Source organism: Sciurus vulgaris (genome assembly GCF_902686455.1).
Source record: "Sciurus vulgaris genome assembly, chromosome: 9".
NCBI lineage: Eukaryota > Metazoa > Chordata > Mammalia > Rodentia > Sciuridae > Sciurus > Sciurus vulgaris.
This window is the reverse complement of record NC_136469.1, coordinates 18,464,467-18,481,548: the sequence shown is the minus strand read 5'-3', so window position 1 is coordinate 18,481,548 and position 17,082 is coordinate 18,464,467. Positions and strand designations below refer to the sequence as shown.

Sequence of the window (17,082 nt, the reverse complement as noted above, 5' to 3'; positions counted from 1 at the left end):
GTGTGGGATCTTCCTTGGCCTGTGCAGTCAGGTTGGTGCTCAGTATCTGTGTAGAGAACTGCAGTGGAGGGCTGATTCTTTTGCTCCAATAACACTCTAACTGCATTTTGTATGAACAATGACTGATTGCTGACCTACCATTCTTGAACTTGTATTCCCAAATTAGTACTCTTCTTCCAAAAAGTTACCTGGGAAGTTTAAAGGCTAACATTAGTGGTACCACCTACACTGTTGTATGATTGTTTGAATCATTTTGCCACCTTCAGAGGCAAAAGCATATCGCCACAGAGAAAGTCAACTGATATGAGAGACTTTAAAATCTGGAAGCGCAGCTTGTTCTCTTTGAAAATCAGCACTGTTTGAATATACAAGAGGCCTCAGTACTTTATGGTCAGAGCTGACAGGATGGAGAGAGTAGTTATGACCACATCCTAAGTACGGCTCCCGTTGACAGCTTGTGCTAGGAAAGATATTCCCGAATTCTGGCTTTTCCTTGGTTGTAAGCAATCTGTCCTTTTCTGGTCATTGCGTCACTCCTTGGTACTTGATTCATTTCCTTCTCGATCTTTTTTCAAGTTTCGCTTTCTGTTAAAGCTTTCTTTTATGATCCCAGAACTGGCAATCTCACTTGCGTAAGGGAAGTGTTTATATTTCTAGTTCCAGGCAGATTCTTTGCTGTTCTCGACTTTCTTTCCTTCTCATTCCCTAAGCCCTATTTGATTCTCCTACCCAAGGAAATTGCCAGCCACTCCTGGCTTTTCCTGATAGTCATCTAATTTGCCCCTGCTCTCTTGCGGTGTTGCACTTGGGGTCTTGTAGTAAGGAAGGGCTCCTCTAACAGGGCTGTGATTTTTTAGTAGCCTTTTGCATGTCACATTGGGTACATACGTGTGTGTATCCTGGTTTCTGGGTTCTTGTCTTTTAACCATATGTTCCACCAGGCAAGTTTCTACTAATTACTAAGGCTATATAAAACCTCCTCTTCAGAGGGAAAATGTTTTTATACAGCATCATTTTAGGAGTTTGGTAGCATGTAGAATTTGGGGGAAAACAAAACAAAACAAAACAAAACAAAGGAAACTCAAAGATGGGGCCACTTGTAAGTGACCGAGTTGACCTGAGTCCCTGGGCATCACACTTACTTTTTTGCTTCAATAAAGTCTGCTTCAAAGCAATCTCAATCCTTCATCAAAGAGATTTCCAGCGTACTCCCAATGGGTTAACATAAATCTTACTGTTCTCACTCTTTTTCTCCCTTCCAAGTTGCTTTTTTTTTTTTTTTTTTATTAAATCAGTCCTTGCGTCTCCATTTCTTTAAATCTTTTATCCTCAGGCTGCTATACCACTGGCTGTATGGATTACATATCAGCAGTTAAGAATATTCCACAAAGTCCTGGCTTGTTCTCACCCTGCCGTGCTTACAGTCACCGATTGCGATGAAAGGAATTTGAAAAGCACAGCCAGGCAATCCTGAACCCGCTCAGCACATTCCCCCTCTGCAGCTTATCTCACTGTGGATGTTCTTTTGACCAGCCATCAATCATGTCTGAACGTTTCCCGTGATTCCTGAGATAGGAACTTCTTTGATGCAAGTTAACAATACAGCACATGCGGCATGGGCTAAGGAAACGACTTTTGAATTTGAGTTCAAGAAATGCTTTGTTCCAGCTCAGATTTTCACACTTTCTTAGGGTCTCGTTTCTCTTGGGCAGCTTCAGTGGCCCCCTATCATGTAAGCCAAGTTCGAGAACCTACCGATGCTTAAGTGGCTGCCATAACCAGAAAAGAAAGGGGCCTGAGGGGAGACTGAGAGGCACAAAGAGGAACAGAGAAAGAGATGGAGCGGAGCGAGGAGGGAGAGAATAAGCACACAAGCTAGGCACATGGAGTTGCAGACAGGAGCAACCGGGAAGGCACCATGTGCCAAAGGAGCTATAGGGACAGGTAAGACTCAGTGTCGGAGGAGAAGGGATTCAAGCAACAGGAAGGAGCCTCCACACACCAAAACATCCTTGTGCTTTACAATTAAGGAATGATCCATTCTGGAAAATGTTCTTGGGAGCCAGAAGTTTAATCATTACACTATCCCACCAGGTGTGATTTTTTTTTTTTTTTAAACATAGGTAGATTTTGCTTTAACAATTTTCCATTTTTATGCCTCATTCAGGACACCATGGCAGATGATTGTTTTGCTGATGGGAGTTGGGCTGTGAGCTCAGGGGGTTAATATTTAAACATCTCCGAAGCCCAAGGAGCCCTGCTAGCAATCAGGCAGACTTCATTTTCAGTTACTTCTAGCTGAAAGGAAAGAGGGAAGCTGTCTGTGAAATTATGGGGCCCTGCACCCTCATATCATCGTGCATTATTTTGAGTGGACAGGGCATTGATTGCTTGGTGCTAGGGGAAAGCTGTTCATTAACTGAATCACATAACAAACAAGTGCCTCCCACATTCCTGTGTTGAGGCTTGGAGATTGGAATTAAAATCTCACCCTTTCTTTTATCATCAGCTGCAATTTGGAGGCACTTCCCTGGAGGCTTGACTTGTCCCTTCTTTCATGGGTTTGGAATAATTCCATTAAAAGCCCTTTGCTTACTAAAGTAGAACACCCTACCACAGTGAGTGGCATATGGCAAACTTGCTCCTTCTTCTTGATTATTGTGGTCTATTGATCTATGTCTCTGGAGAAATTCTGGAAACTTCATGAAGTCTTTTGGAGTTTAAAATATTATCTCCCCAGTGATTAACTTGAATCAGAGGCTAATAAGATGAATTTCTTCCTTGCATTGGTGGTCCTGGTTCTTCCTGTCTGCCCATCAATCTTCCTGCTCTCAGAGGACTTTCACATGAGGAAGTATATTTGTCACCAGTGGCTAGGAAGGCAATGGAAGTATTCCTATTGACCAGTCAGAAATAAATGCCTTCCCAGGAAAAGTAGAATGCATACAGTTGGTTGTTGGAAATTGGAAAGAAAGAATTTTATATGGAAATGGTGGAAGGTGAAACCTCATTCTGTAGAAAATGCAGAATTATATTCCTGTCTCCGGAATATTCCCCAAGGTCTGGATTCCAAATAATCTACCAATGGGAATGAAGAAAAAAATTGCAATGTGCTTCCTTATACTTTATTTTGGAAACACCGTGGATGCCTTTTGAATTCCTGGAGCACACATGGGAAGAACACCGGTAAGCTTCTAGAATCTACTTTCTCCTGCAGGGAAGATAACAGAAAAAATGAACGATGGACTCCTTCTAATTTATAATGATGGTTTCATCTCTCTCAGATATTACTTTAGTTCTTGGATGATCGTTTCTTCCCACCTGAATCCCGATTGCTTTTTAAAGAGGAAAAAAGATCAGAGAGGCTGGATAGTCTGTTTCTAGTCATTACAAGTTTGAAACTTATACATTACTTTTGATTCTAGTTTTGAATTGCTAGAATAACAGAAGTTCCAGTTTATTTTTAATTTCTTCTTCTTCTTCTTTTTTTTTTTTTTTTTTTTGCCTCCAAAGCTCGGATTGCAAAAAACACCTATACACAAAGCTGATGGTTTTGTTTGTTTGTTTGTGTGAAGTACAGGCTTCAGATCTCCTCAGCGAAATTATTTTGAAAGTAGATAATGACTTGCATTAATAGAAGAAGCCAAATAGCAAGATGAGAAATGCTGCTACTTTGTGCCCGAGTTATATAATGAGAAACATATGGTACTTAGATGTCTCATGCCGTTGAAGTGAATCATCCCTTTGTGTTTGCTCTTGGATTAGGCACTTAAAATACTGTGCTGCAGTTTTTAAGTGTTCTGAAGCTCAGACCATGTCCATTCATACTTACATTAAAAAAAACCAAAACGAAACTGCGAGTGCTCTCCAAAAAGTAATGGTGATGTCTCCTGCTGCTATTTTTAGAAAGACCACTTGGTCTTTAGCAAAAGGCAAGGATAAAAACCCATGTATTAACCACCCCCACCGCTTTTGTCCCATATATAACATAATTACTCTTCTCTCTGCTTCAGTTTCTTCTTTAACCTATTCTTCTTTCTTTTAATCAGGGAAAGTGGAAAATAGGTCAGAATACATAAAAGCAGGACATGGGGGCAAGATATGCATTCTTTGGGGGTGGATACCATGTCTTTAGCATCGATTCCACCTCGGGATGTCTTGTTCAGCCACATACTTAGGACACAGCATGACCAGGGTTTCTGTTTGTGGGTGGAATAAGGGAGTGAGAAGATGGGGCTCATGGGTAAGTCTAGAACAACTGTTTCCAAAGTTTGGTTCTGTGTAACACTAGTCTAAATACATGTCTCACAGAAATAGTCTAAGTAAGAGAAAATAGGTTGAGAAATATTATTGCTTATAGTTGCTTTAGGAGAGCCAAAATGCACGTTAGTATGTTACAGACTGAAAACGTTGTCTCTGAAGGGAACATGATAAACGTGGTTAATGCAGTGTTCCTCAGATGTACTGGACCCTAGAACTTTCTTTTCCTTCCTTTAAAAAAATGTGCTTCCTGTTAATGTCCCACAGAACCAGTGCTCTGATTAACACCCTGGATTAAGATGGATTAGACTAAATAGAAAAATCTTGTTTTCTTTGGGGATTGAGTTTGAGATGTACGTATTGAACATGTACTCCGGTTACCACAGGAAGTCCCGTTAGTAAGAAAAAGGAGAGAAAGAAGTAAAAGCCTTCATTTCCCATTACATCAGGAAAAAACAAACAAATGTTTGAGACAAAAAATTTGATGAAATGTTTCTTAGGGAAGAACCAGATACCACTTAAAGATATAAATGTCTATTATGGCAAGTGATGGGTGGGTCTACCTAAAGCGTTGGCTGCTGTAGAGTCAGTCACAGGCTTAATACAGCCTTCAGAGATAGACAGTATACTCTGCTGAAACGGAGAACAATTTAATATGGACAGGCCATGAAGATGGATGATTTTATGTGTCTTTTGTTTTTTATGTTTTTCTAGAGTAAAAGTGGATTTAAAAAAAAAAAAAAAAAAAACCAAGTTGCTACATATTTCCTGTGTCTGTGAGTCTAGTGGAGAACTTGACCACACAAGGCTGGGCCGCGGCCTTCTGGCGAGCATCCCGGTGAACAGCTCTGTTCTGAGTGTCATGAGAGTCTGCGAGGGAGACAAACGGGCCCCATCATTTCTTCACCGTTCAAGCCTGCAGGAGGAAGGCGACACTGACAGGAGAGAAGCCCCGGCATGGCGTCACCTTCCCTTTATTTCTGTTCTCCCTTCTTTCTGGGTAATGAATCGGGGTGTCGTTAGCTGCCTGCCTCCTGTTCATCACTGTCAGCGCTGGCAGGGTAACAGATAACGGCAGAGATTCAAGGCCACCCAGGGAATGAAGGCTGACAGGACCTCATTTATCACCCCCCTTTTAGGGGGTCTCTGTGGTAGAGCCAGCATCGAAGCTGTAATCGAAGCTCACCAGGTCGCACGGGGGCTGGACGGGGGTGCGCCGCCAAAAAGCAACTGGAGCTGTCAGATCTGCTTTGTAAATGAGGTGTTTTTCTAGAGATGGTGTGTTTATAATCGTCATCCTGTGTGTAGTCCCTCAACATCCAAGATCCACGCTCCACGCGGTCCCTCTCCTTTCTTTCAGACAAATGAAATTTGCACCAGATAGAGAAAAGGTATGCCAGAAAGTGGATTTCTTTGACCTTGGGCATACCTAAACAGGCTGTACATCTGAGGTTTATGTTTTTACCTTAAAGTCTGTGAGCTTCATCTACTCGGGCAGCTTGGTTATTAACCTAGGGCAGGAGTGACTGTCTTGAGGGCTGCCTCGTGGTGTGACTTTCCCTGGCTGATCTCTGGCTCACCTCTATCCATATAGGTCAATGACTCCAGGTCCACAGCAGCAGTCAGCTCAATTCCTCATTCTCAGAACAGTAGTGTGTCCAAACCTCCACTTGGATATTCCACAGGCACCCCACATTCATCAGATCCCGGACGGGTTGTATCATCTTTACCCCAAACTTGTTTCCCATCTATATTCTCAGTCTCAAGAAATGCAAAAACCTATAGCAAGAAAAAGAGATGTATCCCAGTGTCCTCGATAATCTTTAGCAGTTTCTAAACATAATCCAAATAGAATTTGGTTGGAACCAACTTTAAAATATCTCCAATAATCTCTGTTTCATATGATTTTTCCCTCAGTCTCCTTAATGCTCTCTGTATTACAGTTTGCAAAATATGGTGCTTACCAACTCAATTTAAATCCAGCATTCATCATTGACTCCCTGTTGCCCATTGGATGGGCTCCAACCCCTTCCCATGGCATTCTGGCTCTTCATAATTTGACTCCTGCCTCTTTGACCATTTTAATTTCCTGGACTCTCTGCTTGGACTTTATAATCTAGCAATGCTGAATTACAGGCATGTCCTAGAATATGCCAGTTCCTTTATTACCTCTGTACCTTTTCACATGCTGTTCCTCTTCCAGGATCATGTAGCCCAAGTAGCAAATCCTATTCATTATTTAGTCTCCATGTAGAGACTAGTTTTTTTGCAAAAACTTCATTGATTCCATTTCCATCATTTACTTTCTATTAGCCGATAATTTTTTTATGGTTGTTTGGAATAATTCATATAACACCTATTGGATGTTTCCTATTGTCAGGTGCCATGTTAGTTTCTTCACATATTTGTATTTCATTCTCAAATCATATTATAGGTTAGATACTATTAGACCAATTAATCAGATGATGAATCTGAAACTCAGAATGATTAAATAGTTTTCCCAAAGTCATGCAACTCGGGAATGAGCTTCAGCTCCAAGTATATTCAACTACGCAGGGCTGCTCTTTCCTTTGTTTAAAAACATATATCTGTTCATGTCTTGAGAAGAAGCACCGAAAGTTTTTGATTTCATTTTCTTAGTGCTGAGCACCGTGTGGTTCATGGTCGGCCTCCAGCAAACGGTTACTGAATGAATGAAACTTGCCGCGGGTTCCATCTGTTTTGTATCCACAGAACACATCTACTCATCATCTCCATGTCCACAACAGTCCTAAATTAAAGGTGCAGATAGTCCCATTTTTATAGTTGTGAAACTGAAGCTCGAGCAGTTCAGTGACTTTGCTGGGCAGAGACAGTGCTTTCTCACACACGATAGCCTGGGGTCTCCTCCACGCTTCACGCTGGCTGTTGATGAAAGAATTCTCTAATGACAATGACAGAACAGCACCAAGGAAGGAAACACAAGGATGAAGAGCATGTGATCCAAGTTTGTTCCTCTGTGCTTTGAGGCTTTTTGTGGTTTCATTATATTCTCAAACAGCTTTTTCTTTTCTTTCTTCTTTTTTTTTTTTTTTTTTTTTTTTTTTTTTTTTCGCATCCAGCTTTTTTCTAACTCAACTCTGCCATCTCCATTACCCACTCTGTTCGGTCAGGATGGCTCTCTACATTTCCTCTTATATATCACGCTTACTGTCCCCGCTCTTCTGATTTTACTCACATTCTTTGTGCTGCCAGGAGTGCCCTCCTCCACTGCTGTGCCCAGCCAAGCCCATACATCTCTCAAGGACAAGCTCAAGTTCGATCTCCTCTGTGAACTGGTCCCCATGGCTCCATCCTGCCTGCTCTGACCAACCATAATGTTGTCTGTGCCTTATATTTTGGTCTTGGTTACATAATTTTATTGCATGCTCCATACTATCTTGCATCCTGTAATTACTTCAGCATCCAACTTTTTATTCCCAGGAAGATTGCAAACTTCTTGACAGGAGGGACTGTGCTGTATATTTCTTTTATATTCTGCACAGTGCACTGCACACAATTCTACACGGGCACTCCATAAATATTTATTGAATTAAATCGAATATGGCAGAGACTACATTTAAACCTTCACAAAAATTCCTTTTCATAAATTACGTGGGAATTGACAAGGGGGTTATTGGAAGGAATCACTTGAATATACTCAGGCTGGGAGAGTACACAGGAGATGGCAAGGTCATCATCAGGTCTTGGGCAAAAAGAAAAGACTCACCTGGGATTGGGGAAGAGGAAGACTCGGTTAGGTCAGGAGGTGGGAAATAGTGGCTGTGACTAAGTCCATCTATCAGAGATATGCCTCCACAGCAAAGAACTGTTCTTAAAGTTATTAACAAGGCAAATAATTGAGTCAGGGATTTGTTGAATAAATGTCCTCCCAGGTCAGCAAAATAATGCTGCTTGTAATAATTTCTGCACAGGTAAAATGCAGCATTTTAAGAACTTTGTTCATAAAAATATTTCTATTTCTTTTTACTGTTCCCCTCCCTCGATTTCTCTCTCTGTCTCTCTCTCTCTCTCTCTCTCACACACACACACACACACACACACACACACACACACATACACACACACCATACATTCATACATATGCACGTTCTCTCTTTTACTTGGATAGTCTTCCCTGAATATTTGGGATGATGATAGTCTCTCTTACAATTGGATTCTCAAAAGATTTTGTGTTTTTGTTGTCATTACTTCACCCTTGAATTGACATGTCTGGGTCTATAGGGGAAGCGTGGGTGTAGACTTGACTTCCGATGGCAGTATTGATCCTGAACTTACTGCTCAGACAGACTATCAAGCCATCCACAATGGTTAATGCATCCCTGGATATATTTCAATATCTTTATTTTTTATACCTGCATTTCTTCTCTCATTTTTGGCTTGGAGGCACTGGTTACTGCTGGGAATGCTTTCCTAAACAGTTCTAAGAAGATGGAAACGATATTACAGAAACACAGACTGAGATTAAATGACAATTTAGGAAATTATCCTGTCCATTTCCTTGCTGTTCAGTATGAGACAAACTGTATGGCATTTCTATCCATTTGATTGCAACTGAAAACCCTTAAAAATCTCCAGGGTAAAACATGTCACCATCTCACTAGGAAAAAGTTTCTGGTGTCCCCTGAATGATATATAATGTTAAAAAAAAAAAAAAAAAGAAAAGAAATGCTCTCATGCGGAAATGTTTTCCTCTTCCTCTTTTTTTCTCTCCCTTCTCCTTTCCTTCATTCTTGATTATAAAGTGATGATTGATTTCCACTTGAAACCTTTCAAGTGCCGCTAAGGAAATAGGCTTTGTTTTTTTGGTAGTACTGGAGATTGAGTCCAAACATTCTACTACTGAACTGCCCCCTCAGCCCAGAAACAATTATATGGGACCTGAAAGACTCTGTGGGATGGCTGACCCACCTCAGATCCATATACCTTCATCCCGTAGCGAGGTGTGACCACAACATGGTCAAGTTTGGGTCCATGAGTGTAAACAGGATGCTGGGGAGGCTTGCAGTGTAGCTCCTTGGAAGAGGCTATAGATTCAGTGCACCTGCCCTTTGGCCTTTGGCTCAGTCCTCTTTCTCCTTGGGATGTGGAGGTGGGACTGAGGAGCAGCAGATACCCAGAAGTCACGAGGTCTAAAGTATGGAGAGAGCGGCCTCTTTGACACAGATGGTGGACTCTGAAAGACAGTCTGGGTCCTGACAGCTTCCCTGGATACTGCCAGGCCTGCATCTCCCACCCTTGGGCTATGAAACAAGCAAATCCCTTTTTAAACCACCATTTGTCAGGTTTTCTATTAAGAACAGCTAAGCACAGTCCTATGAACTGATCTGCTCATTGTTAGTTTCTGTTATTGAAAATTTCCTTCAAATAGCCCATTAGAAAGAAAAACACACCACAAAGAATTCATCACCAGGTCCATTTAGGAACTATGAACAATAATAGATACATTGTATGCTTGTATGCCTTCCCTTCCCTGTTAAAATTGTTTTGTTTTCCAGGTGAACTATAGACGGGTGCGATTTCATGGTTGAAGGTGATGCTGACTGGAATATTAAGTCTCCCTGTGTACCTCTTGCCTGTAAAATCACTGTGGTTCACTGACAGTCCTAATCCTTGGACAGGCCTGTAGATTTCACTGATATCCACAATGACACTGAGCCATGAACAACACCTGGACTGATTTCTATATCCTGCCTGATTGTGACTATTTATCTTCATCTTTTAAAATTTGGTTCTTTCGTTTGTTCTCTCTCTCTCTGTCTTTCTTTCTTTCTTTTTTTGTGTGTGGGGAGTACCTGGGATTGAACTCAGGGGCACTTGACCACTGAGCCACATCCCCATTCCAAGTTTGTATTTTATTTAGAGGCAGGGTCTCACTGAGTTGCTTAGTGCTTCACCCTTGCTGAGGCTGGCTTTGAACTCACAATCCTACTGCTTCAACTTCCTGAGCCACTGGGATTACAGGTGTGTGCCACGGCACCTGGCTATTTCTTTTTTAACATTCAGGATTATCATCAATTCTACATTGTATAGCTGGAAATCCTATACAAACTAGGGTGGCTAAATTCTCAAAATATCAGGCTAGAGGTCTTTTCCAGTTCCATTTTAATCTTTTGAGAAACACTCAGGGCTTTCAGACTGCCAAGAAGCAGCCACACAAAAATGACTCAGGGAGTTTGAGACTGTATGACCTGGCCGTTCTCAGCCAGCTCCACGGGAGAGGAAAGCGGGGAGAGAATAAATCCCAGACAGCCTTGTCTTTGTGTGTATCCCGCTCTTTGTCCTTTTGCCTTTATTTTCTAAAGTAGTCATGCTTTCTTTTCACGTGTAAATCTCTATGTCTCTAAATGAAAGATTGAAATAGATTAAATATTATTATAGTTACTATTATTGATATGTTAAATCATCTGTCTACAAAAAGTGAAAACCACCTTCAGTGAAAAGAAGGCCTTCCCCCTCTATTGACTTAAAGCAGCACATCAAAAGCTTCTCTTGGCTTCGTCCATTAATGTTAGCTACTTTTGCCCTGAAGATGACACAATGTCTAAATTGTGTTTATGTTTGTCCTCCTCATTAACTGCTTTGGGAGAGTTCAACTTCACAGTATTGGGGAATCATCAGCTCAATGGTCCTCTAAAGAAATATAACTGCTCTAAGTAGGAGGGAACCTTGGCAGAAAGAGGCTGGTGTCTGACCCTTTGGACTTCAGAAGTGCCTGGGATTTGGCCACTCCCTGTCGGTCTATCTCTTGGCAATTGCAGTAATGTTTGGAGGTGTTTGGAGGGTAGGATTGGTGGAAGGGCAGTTGGTGGCACTCACTTAGCAAACTGGGCCCACATTCACCCTGTCAGTGGTGCAGTGACCACCCTGAGCAATTCCTGGTCCCTCCAGGAAACATAACACTGGGTGGTGAGGTAGAATGTGAACCCTCAAGAGGTCTACTCTAATGCTGAGGCGAACATTAGAAGGAACTTCACAGATGTGAAGTTAACAAATTTGATGCAGAAGGATGCTTTGGATGATCCAGGTGGGTTCAATGTAACCACAAGGATCTCCAGAAGAGGGACACAGGAATGTCGGAGTGAAGAGGGATTAGAAGATTCAGTGTCACTGGCTTTAAAGATGGAGGAAGGCATGTTGGACCAGGAATATGGGTGACTTTTAGAAGCTGGAAAAAGCAACAACTCTCTCCTGGAGAACCCTGCCCACACCTTGATTTTAGCCTGGAGAAGCCCATTTCAGACTTCTGACTTCCAGAACCACAAGATAATAATTCTGTGTCATTTCAGGTCACAAATTGTGCGATAATTTGTGAACAGCAGTAAAGGGAAGGTGAGAAAGAGAAAAAAGAAAATAAAGTAACGTGCTTGGTGTGCTTGCTTTTCTACTTGAGCAATTTATTTCACCCAACTCCCCTCCATCCCTCTCTTCTCCCACTCTAGCGTGCACCATGAGAACTATTAGTTTTATTATTCCCTTGGGATTTTAGATAATAAAATTGGAATAGGCACTTAAATTCCTGTTCTTTGTGACATTGCTCTCAGGTGCCTAGCAAATACAGTCATTTTCACACACGAAGATGGCACCACTGAGGCTACTCAGTCACCTCCCTCATCACCTTGAACTTGGATTGTTGTAGCAACCTTCTCTGTTCTCCACGTAGAGTGAAAATATCACCCATCTCTAACGAAATGAAATGGATCTTTCCAATGCACCATCTTACCATGGAAGTTCCTGGTCAAGAATCAACACTGGCTCTCCACTTCCTAATACGTGGACTCTTGTCTTCTTCCTCACCTGCAGGACCTGATTCTACTTCAGCTTTCCAGTCTGAGTGGAAACATGCATTCTGTTGGACTGGCTCACTCACCTCCCTGTCCCGAAAATTCCATGCCATATAACATGTCCATGTCCACATGAGTTCCCTTCCCTCATCTTTAATACTTCTTTCTTTTCTTTCCTCTCTCTCTCCTTCACTCCCTTTCTATTACCTTCTGTACCTTTTAAAAAGTGTAGCTCAAGTTATCAAACGTTCTTGACTCTCCTGACTTCTGGTGACCTTTTCCTTACCTGATTACTGATTACGGAACTGTTGTTGGACCCATCTACGCAGTTTTAGTTGAGAATGGAAGGCTGTATTCCCTTCTGCCTATGGTTTAGGGTAGAGCATATGGCAATGATGCAAATGGATTTATACTTAGTCAACCTCGTTCTCTTCTGACTCCTGAACCCCTCCCTCACTACTGTGGAACCAATGCCACAGATTCTCCAAAGGCCTGGTTGTGGTTCAGAAGAGCATTGGGTTCAGAAGCTGCTAGTGGGTCCAGATAGGAAACCTGGAGGCAGTCAGTTCTCTCCAGCTGAGTCAACTGTCTCTGGAAGTGCCTGGAAAATACTGGAATTTTATCTAGCTATTTGACTGATCAAACAGTCTTTTTAGAATATCCCCATAGTCTTCTCCATCAGTTCACCTTTAAAGATAGAAATGCATTAATATTATTATATAAAGTTCCAAGTATTTTCTTAAAATTGTAACCTAGATATCAGAACTGAAATTTTCATCTTGCTGGGGTCATCTCTCTTTTAAATTTAGGTTTGGCATAAGTTCCCATTCCAGTGGAAAGGTTAGTGTTTCTTCCATTATTTCTGAGATTCTAGGAAAGTGACCCTCTTTTTTTTTTTTTTTTTGTAATCACTTCTGGCTCAGAGTTCCTACTTTGGCTCTATTTTTGATTTCCAGTCTGCATTTCGGCCCTTTGAGATGCTATCTCTTATCCTGCACAATGTTATCCTGGGGATATTTGCCTTTATCCAATGTCCTTTCTCCTCAAAGTTCCACCAATTTAGGACATGTGTGCTGCAGAGATTTGGCGGTTGATGGTGGGTTGACCTGGAGGGTCAGAGGTTCTGTATTCGCTGCTTTTTTTAAACGCACATTAGACCTTCCTGTTCTACACTTCAGACAGAACTGCCTTAGAAGTTACTGGTCATCTCTTCTACTTACACACCAGACTTGTACTGTGCTAGGATTTACACTCCCTCCTTGACCCCATTCACCTGCTAGATTATGATTCCTGTCTACTTTTGAGGCAGAGACCTCCAGATAGTCTTTTCTCTTCTCCTTGATGATTCAAATCAAGCCTTGAAGGCTTTAAGTTGATAATCAAATGTGTCCATTTAGGTGTGTTTCTGAACAAAAATAGTTTCTCCTTGAGGTAAATCCTGCTAGTAATACAATAATTTCTTCTCCTTTATCATGGGTAGAGAACATAAATCTGAATTTTTAAAAATTCATTTTTATTGTAAACAAATGGGATACATCTTGTTTCTCTGTTTGTACATGAAGTAGAGGCATACCATTTGTGTAATCATACATTTACCTAGGGTAATAGTTTTTGATTCATTCTGTTATTTTTTTCACCCCCCACCATAAATCTGAATTATTAAGGAAGACTATAAATGTCTTTACCACATTTCTTTGAGTTTGGGGATTGTGGGTGATTATTATTTTCTTTGTTAAGGACCTTTTCATCTTTAAAAATTTCTACAATGATTATGTGTTACTTCATAATAGGAAAAAAGTCTTACAACATGTTGATCAAAACAAATATAAAAGGAGAATTAGTAGAAGTGATCAATATATAGGAACCCATTATTTATATTTTAAAATATCAATTTATCTGTTTGTTTCAGAATTTAGGTTCCTAAAAGAAAGAGCCCAATTTTTTGGTAAGTTTTTTCTAAGGCCCTAATACAGAGTGGCTCTCTGATAAATGTGCAATGATGTCTATTTGATTCACACCCTCAGCTGACATATTGGCATGGCTTCAAGACATTAAAGCTTTTTTTTATGGGGAAACTTGATGGGTCCAAGTTATTGCCATTATCAGTGTAAGACACAAAATAAAACGCCCTTAAGTTGGGCCCATGGGAGCAAGGCCTGTAAAGCAAGAATAACTTTGAAGAGAGGGAACTGAAATGATCAAAAGAAATACTGAAAGTACTGAAGATACACAAATACCAGAGAAAGATATGAGGAGACCCAGAAAGATAAAGACTATAAAACACAGGTCGTTTTTTGCCCCAATTTTTTCCCCTGTTCCATCTCTTCTGCTATCACTTTGCTAAATCAACAATTCAGTTTGGACCAGCTGCTGTAGTGATAAAGCTTTAAATAAGGATGCGGAAACTGAGACACATGATGGAGTCATCTTTTACCATAATATATTTTCACAATGCCTAACAGTTCCCCATTTAATCAAGAGATTGGCAGGACATGGAACAAGTCGGTAATTTGCAGTTGGGATGTAATAAAAATGTTATAATTCATGGATGAGACACCAAGACTACATTATGTATTATGAGTTTAACTTGACTTATAACTCTTTCTAGAATTTAAACTGTCATATCCGACCATATGCGTTGACTTTTATAGTGATTTAATGAGTTGTTTGGTGAAAATAAATGTTGACAAAGTTATGAAATTTTCTGACTCTATTCTTTTTTTCTTTTTTCTTTTTTTTTAGTTTTTGTTTTCCCTTTGAAGACTAGAGCTGGCTGTCTTACAAAAGCTTAAGAATCTCTCTTCCCCTATAATCCATGACTTGGATCTTGATCCTTGAATGGAGTTTGCTCATATTTCATGCTTGACCGTGGTGGATAGATCATGATAAAGAGAACCTAACAAAATATATTGATATATCTCTGGTGGCAGTGAGATAATGGTGTGAGCTTTGGAAATATGAGATCCAAAGCCCTTACGTTCGGAGTGTCAGTTGATTTGCTAGTGAGGTGTTTTATCTCGAGGACAGGGTTCAGTGTTAGCCTAGTTCGTGCTGAGGGACCATGTTGCAGCGCTTCACAGAGTGGCTGGAGTTGAAGAGTGAATGATTATCCTGTAGGGACAAGCTCGATTCCCATGGAAGCTCACAGGAGACGCCAGCTACTATGATGGATGTCCTTAATCCTGAAAGACGTGAAAAAATGCCAAATTGCAATAGTAGGAGTGTAGCAAAGGATCTTGTCAAATGAGTTGTAATTTGAGCAGGCCCACATTTTATACTCGTTAAGAAAAGTAAGAACAACTAATTGGCTTATTATGCATGCCCTAATTGGTTCAGCTAACATTCAGTTAGGGCAGAAGGGAATAAACAGGGGAATCCTGTTTGGAGATTTGGCAAGACCAGAGAGATCTCATGAAATTTTCCTACATGATAAAAATGATTAGATGCACCACCATTTAGCAAACATAATAAGGAAAGAACACGTAACCTATTCAGAGCTGCCTAATAGTCCCGGCTGTGTGGTCAATGAGCCGTCCTGAGCGTGAGAGTCCCTGGGAATAAAGTGATCTGACGTGTGGGAGGGAATGACCTCCTGTAGGGCACCCGGTAGCCTGAAGAGTGATTTACCACTCGCTTGTCCACCAAAGGCTGTTTACCTCACAGGGGTGACATATTTCTTACTCATGTTTTTCACCCCAAATGCTGCTCTTATCTGCATTCATAAAGGGCAATGGAAATTCCGGGAAATCACCTAGCTCGTGTGGACCCTCAAATGCTTTTTCTTCAATGGTCCACATGTTCGAGGCAAATGATTTTTTCACCTAAGTGATAATTGCCTTAATTTTGAATTTCACTTTGGAAATGAGGACTAGATTGTGTCACAGGAGGGAAAAGTATTAAAATTGTTGAAGGAAAACTTTCCAAAGGGTTTTAGAGACTCTTCATAAGGCTGTTAAAAAGAAAATTTGCTTGTGCTATGCAGCACAGTGATGGTCGATTCATTTCTATCCTTGAACATTGATTATGTAACCTCAGGTTTTCATAGTTAGTTTCACAAATGTGGCTTAGTATCTGAATGCTAAAAAATGGAAGTATAGTCCTTTTCAACATGGGAAGATGATCTCTTCTCACCAACTCCACTGCTAACACCTTGTCCAAGATACTGAAGCAGAGCGCTCCTGAATGATCTCACGCTGAGCATTGATCTTCCTCACACCGAGGACAGACACCAGGGAAGTCACAGCTGAGGATTCTCTGACTAAGCACAGTCTAGCTAATTTACACATGCACAACGCCTGACTTCTGTGTTTCTAAATTGCAACAGCTTCTGGGCAACTAGTGGAGAAATAATCTAACTGCTTCGCCCAGTTTGGCCAAACTGCACAAAATTCCTTTTTTCCATTCTTTGCTTATTTCTTATGTGGGCAGGCGGGGAACCTGGCCAATCAGGACACAGGTGGCTTCCTGGCTTGGTTCCCATAACAAAGCCATCTCCTCACACCTGGCCTCCCACTTCTATCCTCAGTCTGGCTGTTGCTTCTATTTTCTGTACAGTGACCAGAGTTATCCAGGTCCTGTGTTATTAAAGCACAAGTTAATTTGGCTATTTTCCTATTAAAATCTCTAGTGGCTTCTCATCTCACTTAGGTCAAAGTCCCTGGTCCTCACTATTGCCAAAATGCTCTCTGCCCTCTCTGGGGACCCTTTTCACTGTTCCTACCACACCGGTTTCCTGTCCCCCTCACGACCTGCCTGCTTGCTCTTTTCTTCTGCTGGGAATGCTCTCGCCTCATTATCTTCTGTCCTCATTGCTTCATTCCTCCGAAACTCCGCCAGAATGACCTCTTATGGGAGAAGTGTTCCGTGGCCACTTTGTAAGAGAGATGGAGAGAATGCTTCTATTCGTCCCCTTCCTTCCCTACTCCTCTTCATAGAGAGTATCATCTGCCATATTTCCCATATTCTCTCTTGATTTGTTCACTGCTGGGCTCCAACCCCA

The 17,082-nt window shown here is 41.2% G+C and overlaps 2 long non-coding RNA genes across 2 annotated transcripts in view; one reads left to right on the top strand and one right to left on the bottom strand.

The window, feature by feature from the left end:
• The window catches only part of LOC306670203, a 505,412-nt gene that overhangs the window by 351,283 nt on the left and 137,047 nt on the right, over positions 1-17,082 (bottom strand). The window lies entirely within an intron of this gene.
• LOC306670201 lies at positions 1,362-6,568 on the top strand. Its single transcript, XR_013766343.1, has 3 exons — positions 1,362-1,944; positions 3,061-3,186; positions 4,975-6,568. It is a non-coding gene; the product is annotated as an uncharacterized lncRNA (long non-coding RNA).